This window comes from Triticum aestivum, chromosome 3B (genome assembly GCF_018294505.1).
Source record: "Triticum aestivum cultivar Chinese Spring chromosome 3B, IWGSC CS RefSeq v2.1, whole genome shotgun sequence".
NCBI lineage: Eukaryota > Viridiplantae > Streptophyta > Magnoliopsida > Poales > Poaceae > Triticum > Triticum aestivum.
This window is the reverse complement of record NC_057801.1, coordinates 417,581,447-417,595,974: the sequence shown is the minus strand read 5'-3', so window position 1 is coordinate 417,595,974 and position 14,528 is coordinate 417,581,447. Positions and strand designations below refer to the sequence as shown.

Sequence of the window (14,528 nt, the reverse complement as noted above, 5' to 3'; positions counted from 1 at the left end):
ATCACCAAGGAGTTGTACCCAGGCGACGGTTGAGTTACCCACGCCAGCATTGATGAAAATCCCGTAAATAAGGGAACACGATCTTTGCCTTGACAAGACGTGCCAATAAAACCGCGCCCCGAGATGTGGGGCGGCCCACTAGCTGATGGTTGGAAATAGCGAACCGGGCAGGCGTGATACGATGTCATGAATAGTTATCAACAAGCCGGGCTCGCGGAGTATTGTATTCTCCGTGAATATATATACATACAGGTCCAGATATACTTACTTCATCGAAAGACTACTCTGGAGTTCGGAAGGAGGGAACCCGCCTTGCAATGCCGAAGACAAATATGTGTGCCGAACTCCTCGTCATTGAAGCTAGGTTCAGGGGCTACTGAGGGAGTCCTGGATTAAGGGGTCCTCGGGCGTCCGGCCTGTTATCCATGGGCCGGACTGATGGGATGTGAAGACATGAAGACCGAAGACCATACCCGTGTCCGAATTGGACTCTACTTGGCATGGAAGGCAAGCTTGGCGACTGTCGGTGTCAAAACCGGCGGATCTCGGGTAGGGGGTCCCGAACTGTGCGTCTAGGCAGATGGTAACATGAGACAAGGGACACGATGTTTTTACCCAGGTTCGGGCCCTCTCGATGGAGGTAAAACCCTACTCCTGCTTGATTGATATTGATGATATGGGTAGTACAAGAGTAGATCTACCACGAGATCAAGGAGGCTAAACCCTACAAGCTAGCCTATGGTATGATTGTTGTTCGTCCTATGGACTAAAACCCTCCGGTTTATATAGACACCGGAGAGGGCTAGGGTTACACAGAGTCGGTTACAATGGTAGGAGATCTACATATCCGTATTGCCAAGCTTGCCTTCCACGCCAAGGAAAGTCCCATCCGGACACGGGACGAAGTCTTCAATCTTGTATCTTCATAGTCTTGGAGTCCGGCCAATGATGATAGTTCGGCTATCCGGACACCCCCTAGTCTAGGACTCCCTCAGTAGCCCCTGAACCAGGCTTCAATGACGATGAGTCCGGCGCATATATTGTCTTCGGCGTTGCAAGGCGGGTTCTCCTCCAAATTCCATGTGCTTGCCAAATAGTGTCCAGCTTCCTTATAAATGTTGCGCTCCTTGGCTTTCACGTCCAATAATGGCCCTCTTCCACGTGTCGTATGAATGCTAAAAGCCAGGGTATTTTTACGTTTTACCCCCTAGCTGCGCAAATAAGCTGCCTATAAGAGAGGCGAGGATCTAGATCCGAACCACACCATCCTCCTTCCGCGAGTACTCATCGAAGCGCCTCTGACAAAAATTCACTCCATCATGGACAGTCGACGCGACTCCTCCTCTCGCGCTCCCAGCCCTTAGCTAGGAGATTGGAGGAGATGTTCAGTTCCGCATAGCGAGCTAGTGACGCTCTGAGCAGAGGGATACCATCCCCCAGCCTTCATGGTTCCGGTTCGAGCCGGACTGGCCACCTACAAGGGTGGAAAGCAGGCGGAGAGCGTCCCCAATCCCTCCAAAGGAGAGCGGGTATGCTTCGTCCCTTATCTAATAAGGGGACTCAGATTTCCCATACATCCGTTTCTCCGGGGGCTCCTGGAGTTCTATGGACTCTAGCTTCACCACCTTACACCTGCCTCCATCTTGCACATCGCGGGTTTTGTAGCCCTTTGCGAGCTGTTCTTGGGCATCGAGGCCCATTTTGCGCTGTGGAAGAGATTGTACCCCGTTCTCACGAGGGGTCGATATATCAAGTGGGCGGAGCCGAAATATGGCGCATCACAGGGACCGGATATGTATCCGGAACCCCGAAGAAGGCGTCCGAAGACTGGCCTTCGGAATGGTTTTATATGGAAGACGCCCCACTGCCGGACCCAATTCGGATCGGCCTCCCGGAGTTCAGCAACGCTCCCCTAAAGAAACGCCTGAGTTGGCGCCCGCGGATCCCTCAACGGGAGAATGATAGGGACGTCCAATATCTAATAGGCCGGATAAGGTTACTGGATCATTCCGGATTGACCATGATTGGAGTCATGGCCACGTGCATCATGCGGGGGGTGCATCCGCTCCAATACAGGGGCCACCCCATGTGGGATTTCAACGGGGAGGATGACGCCACCCGTCATGGCAGCAAGGGGCCGGGATCGGTTGCCGATCTTGTGAAGATCCTGTCCGGCTTGTACAAGGGGGAGAAGGAGGACTTCCTCCACGCGAGTCCATTGAATGGATTCTCCATGAATAACCCTCGGAGCTGGGTAAGCGGACATTTATCTATTCGATCCATATTCCCAAAGTTAAGTGTCTCACTTTGTTACATCGACGCAGGAACTGCGCCGGGACGTAGAGGGCATACTCAGCCCGACTCCACAGCCCGAGGATCCAGGACGATCCCTTGATCCGGCCTCCGAAGAGGATCCGGACATAAAGGTGGAGCTGATCGATGGGGTATTCCACCAACTTAGCATGGACAATGCTTTGGTCGCCATTACGGCCGACTACCCCGGTTTATCTCCGGCTTCCCAGGTAACTGTGATCGGAGTCCTGACATCATTACTCATCCATGCTTATTTCTGACCATCGTATACCAACGGTGCTCCGCAGGAGGTGCCTTTAGGGCGGGAAGCCGAACCCGCGGCGGCTGACCAACAAGGGTCAGTTCGGCCCAGCAGGCGGAAGAGGAGTGCGGCGCGACTCGAAATGTCACCGCAATGGTATGACGCACCACCGTGTTTAAAGGAAAGGTTCCTAGGAGGTATATTAACGCTCACGATTTTTCCAGGAGAAAGAGCGCTCGCCGGACTGTGTCCGGAGAGGTTGCCAATCAAGCCTCCGCCAACCAGGCTCCAACGCCTGGTCCGGAGGGGGAGGCGAACATAAGGCGTGAGCCAGATGCTCCTCCAACGGAGGATGCCGACAGGCTATTCGCCACCAGGTCTGAGGTGGAGAGCGCCATGAATCATAGGCGCCGCCGGACAGTTCTTCGTGACGCATGTTTCTCCCCGGAGGCGTTGAATGCCTTTAATACGGGAGACACGCACCTCCGTGCCGCTCGAGATGGTCTAACTAGAGCCACGGAGAAGTATGTGAAAGACATACGGGTGAGGAATTTTAATAGTTATATATGCCAGTAGCCCCCGAGACTTAAAATAGTTAGAATAGCTGATTTAAGGATCATTTGTTATGTAGGATCTTACGGAGAAGAATACCCACCTGTCCCAGGAGCTTCAAGGGTGCAAGGCCCAACTTGAGGCCGCACTAGCCGCCGCAGGGGGAGCCACAGAGACCCCCTCTGGTAATACATACTTCGAAAAGATAAGAAGTTTATGAAGTGCGGCGTGCGTATAAGTCTGACACTAATATTGCAGATGGTGCCGGACTTGATCCGGACAAGCAACAGCTACTGCGCCAGCTGAAGGCCGGCGAGAAGGTGCTTATGAGGGTGCAGCAGGAGAGGAACAAACTCCAAGATGCCAACACCCAGCTGGGCGAAGAACTAAAAGGTGTTTGGGCCCAGCTGTCTGGCTCCGTGAAGGAGAATCGGCGGCTTCGTCGCGGCATTTACAGTAAGTGCTTGAGCAAACTCTTTTGAAAATAAGAGTTCGGCGAGGAAGTCGATTGACAGAAATGTGTCTGTAGGTGTGCTCACAGGTCGTCCTACGGAGGAAATGCCCAATTCAACGGGTGACCTACTTCCCGAGCTGCTGCAACTGCACGAACGTGTTCGGCAGGTGATGAGCGGCGTCGCCCAGGCCTTATGGCCGTCCATCTCCCTACCCGAGGGTCTTGGAGGGCTTGCGAAAAAGCTTCAGGGAGCACGGCAACGCTTCCGTCTATGGAAGATATCGGCATGCCGTCAAGGCACCCGGGAGGCCTGGGCCATGGTGAAGACGCGGTACACGAAGGCTGATCCCAACCACATGGCCGGGGTCGGACCTGTGGGGCCTGATGGGAAGGAGATCCCTGTGAGCTTAATGTACGGCCAAGTAGAGTTGGCCGCTAAGTATTCCCAACGGGACTAAACTAGACAGCCTGTTAGATGGGATTGAAGAGGAGTACAATAAGTCAATTTGACGATGTAATTTAAAAATGACATGTAAAATGCCTTCTAGCCGGATTGTAGATCGTTTGTCTTTGCGGACCTTTTCGCTTCAACCTCGGGATCCAAAAGTCCGGAGTGTGTCCGAATACCCTCACGGTAATGTAAAAACCGGGGCATGCATGGATACCAGGCGTAAGGGTCATTAGTGCTTTATCAAATAAGTGCCCAACTAGTTATGTTATATTACATGGTTAGTAAGAAACATCTTCCAGGGAGAAATAGTTCCGTTAGGGGTTCCTTTCCCTGAGAGGCATGTCCTAAAGTGCATGTCCGGACTGCGAAAAGAGCAGAAAAGCATCTGGGGGCAGATAAATAAATTTATAAGGAATCATCTTTCAAGTCACCGACCGAATATCTATCTATTATATACTTAAAACAAAAGGCAAACAAGCCATTACATGCGTCCACATAGATCAAATTATCTTGATCCTTTATTTTATCTTTTAACGGCTGAGATTAAAAGATGCAAACGTAACGTAAAAATATGTACATGTACAAGTAGTATAACATGCCACGTACAAATAGTGCACATAGGTTCCATCCAAATCGTCAACTAGCCCGCAGAAAAAAAATCTTTTAAACAATGGGTCAAGGAAGCAAAAATAGTAGGAAACCTAAACAAATAAGGACAACGATTGGACCTAACCAGACCTCACGTGAGGAAGTTCCAAAACAGGAGCCAAGACATGAAAAAAAGACAGGTTTCCGATCTTCTTTCACGGTCTCGGCCACCTCAACCCACGCACCTCCACCCATATATAAACAAGTACAGCCGGCCGCAAAAGCAACACCAAAAATTTGGAAGTCGGCAAGCAAGATGGCTTGAAGACATCACACGCGACTCGGCAACTCAGATGGCTTGAAGACATCACACGCAACTAGGCAACTCGACGTTTGATACGCAAAGCCACCTCCAGCCACTTCACTCTACGTCCGACGAAGTCACGCCAAAGCACACTCAACGCATGACGAAGCCATGCCCAGCTACTCCAATCGACCTCGGAAGAAGTGACGCCAAAGCACTTTTGGCCTAAATCATCAGATAATTTGGTAATTGTTAGTAACAGTCTTATTTTCTCCGGATAGAATCTTTATAAACACTATATCAATTGACAAATTGTTCCCTATTAATATTCAAGGCAAAACATTCATCAAGAAGTTGAGCGACTTAAATACAAGGGGACGGAACATGCAAGAAGTTGAGCGACTTAAATACAAGGGGACGGAACTAGAACGTTCATCAAGTAAAACAAATACGAATGTGGTATTCAGTCAATCCTACCACTGATGAGCTTATTAGCCCAGATATGATATAAGTGCAAAGGATCATCAGAAATCGACCAAACAATCAGTGCGGAGATCTCGGACAAAGATGTTAATCCGGACGGATATGAAGCTGTTGAAAATTTCATGATGCACATGCCTTGCAGAGAGGCAAATACAAAATCACCATGCATGATGGACAACAGATGCACTAAACACTTCCCAAAAGGATACAATGTCGATACCACAATCCATGAGGATGGGTTTCCGATATATAGAAGGTGAGACAATGGAAGGAAGATCAAAAAGGGAGGAGCAATGCTCAACAATAGATTTGTCGTACCATACAACCACAACCTTTTGGTCAATTCCAAGGTCACATAAATGTCGAGTGGTGCAACAGGCCCAGGTCAATCAAGTACCTATTTAAGAACATCCATAAAGATGACGATCAGGTAATGGCCTTACTAAAGGAAAGAGATGCGTCAAACGACTATGATGACATCAAGAAATACCTAGAGATGAGATACATATCAACAACTGGAGCATACTGGCGGATATTCCAGTTTGATCTACACACCATCGTGATCCACCAGTCAAGAGACTACCATTCCACATTGAAAATGATCAAGAACTTATTTTTCTGGACTCGACTGACATTGATAAGATAGTAGAAGGCCAGGATCCACGAGTATAAAGTTCACTGAGTGGATGGAGGCAAACAAAATACATGAGGCGGGAAAAGAACTAACCTATGCAGAATTCCCATCAAAATTTGTATGGAAAAGCGAAACCAAAACTTGGGGAGCCGAAAAGGGGCTTCGCTATTGGAAGAATCTACTATGCACACTCTGCAAGTGGCAACCGGTATTATATGAGAATGCTTCTAAACACCAAGAAAGGATGCACATCATTCAGGATATTGGAACCGTTAATGGAGCTGTTCACCCAACATACAAATAAGCATGCCAAGCACTTGGATTTCTTGATGACGACAATGAGTGGATTGAATGCATCAATGAAGCATAATGCTGGGGCTCAGGGACACAATTACAATAATTATTCACCACAATTTTATGCCATTGTGAGGTGACCAGCCCAAAGATTTTGAGGGAATCAACATGGGAGGCACTGTCTAAAGATATCCAGTACAAAAGAAGAATTATCCTTAACTTTCCTATGCTGCAGCTCACTGATTCACAGAAAAAGGCATATGCTCTGATTGAGATAGAGAAACTAATGAGGCAAGAAGGAAAGACACTAAAGGACTATCCAGATACATAACTACCAAATGCTACAGAACTTGAAGAACTTGGGAACAGAATGATAAACGAAAAACTTAGCTATGGCATGGAGGCACTAAAAAATGAGCAGCAAACCATAATAAGCAATGTTAACCATGGCCAGAAAATGACCTTTGATGCAATAATGGAATCAGCTGAGAAAGGACTTGGAAAATAGATATTTGTAGAAGGCTACGGTGGCACAGGCAAAATTTATCTATGGAAAGCAATTACAACGAAGCTACGGTCAGAGGGAAAGAAAGTGCTTGCGTTAGCATCATCTAGCGTTGCAGCTTTGCTCCTACAAGGTGGAAGAACAGCGCACTCAAGATTCTACATTCCAATAAATACCATGGAAGAATCAACATGTGAAATAAAACAAGGCTCACATTTGGCTGAACTGGTAAAGAAGACCTCACTAATACTATGGGACGAGGCTCCTATGGCAAACAAACACTGCTTCAATGCACTAGAAATAGCCTTAGGGATATTCTAAGGTTCACAAACCAAAATAGTGAAGAAAGGCCACTTGGTGACATGAAAGTTGTGCTAGAAGGTGACTTCAGACAAATACTTCAAGTGATAACAAAGGAAAAGATAGAGCAGATAGTAAATGCCTTGGTCAAAAGGTCATACCTATGGAAGTACTTCGAAATATTTAGACTAACTGAAAACATGCGGCTAAAGTCTGTCAGAAGATCCAATAGAAAAGCAAAATGTGGCCGTATTTGCAGAATGGATATTACGATCTGTGATGAAAAAAACGGAGATGATTGGGTAAGAATACCTAAAGGCATAATTCTACATAAAGGAGAAGACCCCAAAGAAGAGATAGTAAAAAGCACGTACCCAAACTTGCAGCAAAACTATCGTAACCGTGAACTTCTCAAAGAAAGAGCAATCCTGTGTCCAAGGAATGAAACAGTTAAGATAAATGACTACATAATGAGCCAATTACAAGGTGAAGAGATGAAATACCTATACTTGGACACTGTGTGCAAGGCAACAATGAATTACAACACAATGGAGAATATGTGTGCAATAGAGTTCCTTAGCAACATGATCTTCCCAGGAATTCCAATCCACGAGCTAAAACTGAAGGTAGGTTTGCAGGTGATGCTCCTACGAAACAAGTAGCTGGTTTATGCAATGGCACAAGAATGACTATCACACAGCTGGGAAAAAAGGTACATTGAGGCACAAATAATCACACGAACACACGTCGGTGACAAGGTATACATACCTATAATCATTATGTCACCAAGTGACTCAAAGTGGCCCTTTGTGCTGAAAAGAAGGCAATATCCTCTATCAGTTTATTTCGCAATGACCATAACCAAAAGCCAAGGTCAATCCCTAAACAAGGTGGGCCTATATTTGCCTAAGCAAGTCTTCTTCCATGGGCAATTATATGTAGCATTATCAAGAGTCACAACCAGAGAAGGATTAAAGGTGTTGATTGACAACACGGAGTACCCAAGCGAAGATAGCGCAAAGAATATAGTATACAAAGCGATCTTCTAATTTTTTGTTATACAAACAAATGCATATGAATGCCAAATAATCATGATTAAACAATAAAATGTATGGTTCAAAAGTGTGACGTCCATGTTTTAGATTTATGGCCGGAAATACTGTACAAAAAGGATGTTATAGATTGGATTTCTTATTATTTTCGTAAACACAAAATAAGAACATGATAATGCATATTATTATTGCCATACACTGCTTTCATGCATACAGATGTTAACAAGTGTGTACATGTAGCTTCCTTTCTGTATGACAACAATCAATTGGCACTTATTAATTTAAAAGTATATACTCCATTAATTCTTATTATAGCGGATGAGCTTTAAAGATGAAAAGGTTATGTAAGACATAGAGCGCGTACACAACAGATCATTGACATGTGTACGAGGAATTCTTTTTTTTCCAAGAGAGGACGTACAGGGAAGTCCAACATGCATACGTACACATTTTAGTTAGAAAAGCACACCAACTTCAACTCAAAAAGAAAAAGCACACCAACTTTTTTGAGATAACACACGTATAGGGGAGTCCAACACGCATACATAGACATTAGTTAGAAAATGAAAACAACTAAAAAGAGCAAACTATGAGAGGTCTATTCTCAGGAATAAAAAGCACATACACAGCCGAAAAAAGGCAGGAAGGTCTATACCAAATAAAAAACGCCTTATCAGATAATATTGAAAATATATATGAGTCTTTCCCGGACATGTATGCCGAACTTGGAAGAGCTGGTGTCCCTGTCTATCTAGGATTCTAATTGAATGCAAATCTTATTTTTGCAACTTTTTTTAACACTGTTTTGCAACTCCCACATGCATGCATGCAAACAGGAAAGCTAGCATACATGTATGCAAGCTTATCTCCGTACTTGCACGACAAATAAGAACATAGACATCTATAATACCATAGCTAACACATCAAAATATCCCATACACTTATCAAACTACCGCACATTGAATACAAAAGCGATGAGCGCCCAGCTAATTGAAATATCAAATCCATAGATTCGCACAGGATCTGCATTAGATGAGTTAAGAAAACATTGTATCTGGTGAACACCACAAAAATTATTTTTAAAATTAATTTGGTAATGCAAAATGTTTGCAAAAGAATCATAGATATTCTATATGAAGTCCATAAAAAATAATTCTGTAAATTACAATGAAAGGATATTTTAGCAATTTTCAATGAGTAGTTACATTTTCTTAGATGAGCAAGTTACATAGTAATTAATAACCAAAAGATTAGCATGATTGCAACTGTGTTGTCGTAATCAAGGAATGCAATTAGAACATGTCGGGGCAAAGGAAACGAGATGATAAGGCGAGACTGAACAATGTTTAGACTTGATCTCATGGCAGCAATTTCTCAAAACAATATAAAAACATAGCCAGACACTGAGAGATGAGATGTGGAAGAGGTAAATCATGACCTTAGTAAGAACATGACAATGCATATTATTATTGCCATACACTGCTTTCATGCATATAGATGTTAACAAGTGTGTACATGTAGCTTCCTTTCTACATGGGCAAAAGTTTTAAAATCTTATTACAAAGTTTGGATAATAACCACTTTGATGAACATGATTCTGAAATCATATTAGCCGACAAGATTCCATAAGCAAGATAAGAAACCATATGTGTAGCTAATTCGGATCTTGCATTTGTGTGTGCACCATATAACATTGTATATGTTCACCATATAGCAGTGCCTATACGTGGTAATTAAGATGCAAGAAACCAACAAGAAAAATAGCCGCACATAAATCGCTGAACTTGAAAACTTAACCTGCAGCTAGACGCATGCATGTTTCACATTAAGCTGATGCTTTTGCTACCTACCTCAGTAAAAGTGCATCTAAACCTCCTTTTTTTACTGTCAATCAATAATTAAATGCAACGGTCTCTTGCTAGGTTCAGTTAGACATAATTCCAACAGATCCATATGTTTTCTTTACTGTGTTCTCTACTACAGAATTCAGAAAACAAGTATAAGTGCACTTCTCCACACACAAAGTTTTGGTATAATTTCTGATTTCACACGAAAAGTTGTTTAGTAATGGAAAGATAAAATCTTATTCTGATTTCTAGATCATTCAACTTCAAAAAAAACTTATATGGTTGAAACAACACTAACATTTGGTAGAAGTCCGGGCAGCAGGAGGGCAACAGCTAACAGCCACTCACAGAAGATACTCACGTCTTGCAGATATTTCTTCCTCCGCGAGCTCCCTCAATGCCTCCGCGGCCCCAACATCCAGAGCCTCCGGGCACGACAAGTTTGAGCAGCACAACCCGCGTTCCCACTAGACATCTCCGTGACCGCGTTGCCAGAGTCGACGAGTTCGCCGAGATCCACGCACTCACCCAGCCACATGTGCCACCACCAAGGAAGAAAAATCAGGAGAAAAGAAGTGACATGTGGATCTGGGATAGCGTGAGGATTAGTTTCCTGATGGGGCATAGAGACGCCGTCCTTCGCCGGCGGCAAATCGGAAGAAATGGCGGATGTGTATGAGGAGCCTGGTGGGGATCGTACGGGAGGAGAGGAGAGTTCTTTTTTTTCACGGAGAGAGAGAGAGAGAGTTCTATGTAGATATTTTTTTAGGGCTGAGAGTTCTATGTAAATGACTGGGACTGGGGACTACAGGCTGTTTTACTTAGAAAAAATATTATATGGAGTGGTAATCATCTTCACTCATGGGCTTACAGAAAAGTACGTTTGGCATGACACATGATACATGGGCTATGCAAGATGGGCTATGCAAGATTGGGTACAATATATTTTTTTAGTTCTCGGTATCGAATACACAGATCCTAGCAAACATAAAAACCATAAAAATATGCTTTCTTTTTTGCCGGTGAAAAATGCTCTTAAAATATGGAACTTAGACTTCCCTAAAAAAAATAGATGAAACTTATACATTGTTATTCAAAGGATCATATGATCTAAATCTTTAGATTTTTCACCTGTAGATAATCAGCAAGATTAGTAAGAATCAACAAACATTTTTCAATGATAGGGAAATATATATAAATTACATGCCAAAATTCATGTTGGAAAATAAACAACTTTTGCATTTCTCAAACTACCATAAACAATTCAAAACGGATGTCATTTAACGCGATAAAAAACAAGAACAAAATGTGAGCCAAACTAAAATAAGAGTAGATAGAGAAATTGGAAAATAAATATGATTAATGAGGCTGTAAAAATGAACAAGGTGTGAATGAAAATTATTATAAAATTACATACACTATATGTACAAATCCATACATTCAAACAAAAGACATCAACTGTCCCATATATAAAACATAACAAAAACTACTCTAGCCGCGCAATTGCGCGGGTGCACCCGCTAGTTCCCTTAAGAACGCCAGCTTTCGGCTTCACCCAGTCTAAGGTACACATCCGGCTGACCCGGCAGTAACAATCGCAGAGGTACTCCCTTTACCTCCTAGCCAAACAATCAGGAACGTAGGGGTAAGCACAGGAGCCAGGCAATCCAGCTTGGCCAAAACTTAAGTCATATCGATGCATATAATGGTGAATAAAAGGTACATGCGGAAGTGTGACACATGTGTTGGGCATGAAGCCCGTATAAATAAGCTTCTGTTAAAGAAGCCCCCAGGTATAATGAGTGCGAGCAGCACGTCAAGTGTGTGCGAACAATGTGCAGATCAGCCCTCAAAGGCTTTACGAAAAAATGAGGAAGAAAGAGATAAACAAAAGATAGCTAAAATATAAAATGTGGACGGGGGAAGGAGACGAACTCTGAGTCCGGCGCTAGGCGTAGAATCTTCGGAGGCGGGCTGCGTTCCATGGGTTCGGCTCGAGTCGGTTATCCGATGCGTTTCGTAGACGGTATGCTCCGCCGGTCAGGACTTGGTCGATGATGAAGGGACCTTCCCATTTGGGCTTGAGTGTGTCCTTTTTCTTGTCCGGCAGGCGTAGAACTAGTTCGCCAACATTGTAAGTTTTGGCCCGTACTTCTCTGCTTTGATATCTTCGAGCCCGCTGCTCATAGAATGCGGAACGAGCTTTTGCCACGTCGCGCTCCTCTTCTAAGGCGTCCAAACTGTCTTGCCGATCCAACTCGGCTTCTCTTTCTTCGTACATGCGCACGCGAGGTGAGTCATGGATTATATCGCAGGGCAAAACTGCCTCTGCGCCGCATACCATAAAGAATGGTGTGAATCCGGTAGTACGGTTTGGCATGGTCTGCAGCCCCCAGAGTACGGAGTCGAGCTCCTCTACCCAGTGCGTGTTAGATTTCGTGAGGGACCGCACTAACCTGGGTTTGATGCCGCTCATGATTAGACCATTTGCTCGTTCGACTTGACCGTTAGTTTGAGGGTGATAGACTGAAGCGTAGTCGAGCTTGATGCCCATATTTTTGCACCAGAGTTTAACCTCATCGACCGTGAAGTTCGTGCCGTTATCAGTGATGATGCTGTGGGGGACTCCATAACGGTGTACTACCCTAGATATGAAGTCTATCACAGGTCCGGATTCGGCCGTTTTAACTGGCTTGGCCTCTATCCATTTGGTGAATTTGTCCACCATGACCAATATGTATTTTTGCTTGTGGGTTCCCCCTTTAAGGGGTCCAACCATGTCAAGCCCCCAGACCGCGAACGGCCAGGTGATGGGTATAGTTTTGAGGGCGGTGGGTGGCATGTGGCTTTGATTAGCAAAGAGCTCGCAACCGACGCATCGTTGGACTAAGTCCTGAGCATCTGCCCGGTCCGTCGGCCAATAAAATCCTGTACGGAAGGCCTTGCCTACAAGGGCTCGGGCTGCGGCGTGGTGCCCGCCGAGTCCGGCGTGAATTTCAGCCAGAAGATTTCGCCCTTCCTCTTCGGAGATGCACCTTTGAAGGACTCTGGTTGTGCTTTTCTTATAAAGCTCTCCCTCATGGACCTTGTAGGCTTTAGATCGCTGTACAATGCAGCGGGCCTCGTTTTGGTCTTCGGGAAGTTCCCGCCTAATTAAGTAGGCTAGGAATGGTTCCGTCCACGGGGCAATGACTGCCATTATTTCGTGGGCTGAAGGTGTTATTTCATTGGCTGAGCCACCGATTGTGTCAGAATGTTCAGTGTTGGGCGGTGCGGTTGGTTCCGGGTTATTGTTTCCGTACTCCTCTTCCCATAATACGGATGGCTTAAAAAGCCGCTCCAGGAAGATGTTTGGAGGGACGGCGTCGCGCTTTGCGCCGATGCGTGCCAACACGTCAGCCGCCTAGTTATTATCCCGGGCTACATGGTGGAATTCGAGTCCTTCGAACCGAGCTGACATTTTTAAGACGACGTTATGATAGGCTGCCATTTTCGGATCCTTGGCGTCAAAGTCTCCATTTACTTGGGATATTGCGAGGTTTGAATCCCTGCGGACCTCTAGGCGTTGAGTGCCCATGGAGATTGCCATCTGGAGACCATGTAGAAGGGCCTCATATTCGGTTGCATTGTTGGAGTCCGTGTACATTATCTGAAGTACGTATTGGACTGTGTCTCCGGTTGGGGACGTCAAGACGACGCCAGCCCCCAAGCCGGCCAACATTTTGGAGCCGTCGAAGTGCATGATCCAATTGGAGTATGCGCCGTACTCTTTAGGGAGTTCGGCTTCGGTCCATTCAGCGATGAAGTCGGCAAAAACTTGTGACTTTATAGCTCGTCGTGGTTTGTAGGTTATGTCGAATGGTAGGATCTCAATGGCCCATTTTGCAATCCTTCCCGTTGCTTCACGGTTGTTTATAATGTTGTTGAGAGGTACTTCAGAGGCTACTGTTATCGAACACTCTTGAAAGTAGTGTCGCATCTTCCGGGATGCCATGAACACTGTGTACACTATCTTTTGATAATGTGGATACCGGGACTTGCATGGAGTTAAGATAGTGGATACGTAGTACACTGGTTTTTGAAGAGGGAATTTGTGTCCTTCTGTTTCTTGTTCGACGACGAGCACCACGCTTACAACCTGATGTGTTGCCGCGATGTATAATAACATTGGTTCGCCCAAGTAGGGCGCGGCCAGGACCAGATTTGTTGCCAATATGGCCTTTATTTCTTTGAATCCGGCCGTGGCAGCATCCGTCCATTCGAAGTGTTCGGTGCGCCAGAGGAGGCGATAAAGGGGCAATGCCTTTTCTCCCAAACGGGAGATGAAGAGGCTTAGAGCCGCCACGCATCCAGTTAATTTTTGTATTTGTTTGAGGTCTTTTGGGATATCCAACTGTGACAGAGCTCGGATATTGGCTGGGTTTGCTTCAATTCCTCTACCGGATACAATGAAGCCCAAGAGCTTTCCGACTGGTACGCCGAAAACGTATTTTTCTGAGTTGAGCTTAAT

The 14,528-nt window shown here is 45.2% G+C and overlaps 1 long non-coding RNA gene across 10 annotated transcripts; it reads right to left on the bottom strand.

The window, feature by feature from the left end:
* Positions 1 to 4,509: 4,509 nt before the first annotated feature.
* On the bottom strand, positions 4,510 to 10,779 carry LOC123070136 (uncharacterized). Of its 10 annotated transcripts, none has more exons than XR_006433454.1 (9): positions 10,317 to 10,779; positions 7,888 to 7,931; positions 7,623 to 7,766; positions 7,494 to 7,547; positions 7,281 to 7,393; positions 6,114 to 6,212; positions 5,877 to 5,965; positions 5,705 to 5,783; positions 4,510 to 5,128 (listed from the first exon to the last, which is right to left on the bottom strand). It is a non-coding gene; the product is annotated as an uncharacterized lncRNA (long non-coding RNA). The 10 variants fall into 10 exon arrangements; XR_006433456.1 differs by having other exon boundaries at positions 5,719 to 5,783; XR_006433455.1 differs by having other exon boundaries at positions 5,877 to 5,933.
* Positions 10,780 to 14,528: the final 3,749 nt, after the last annotated feature.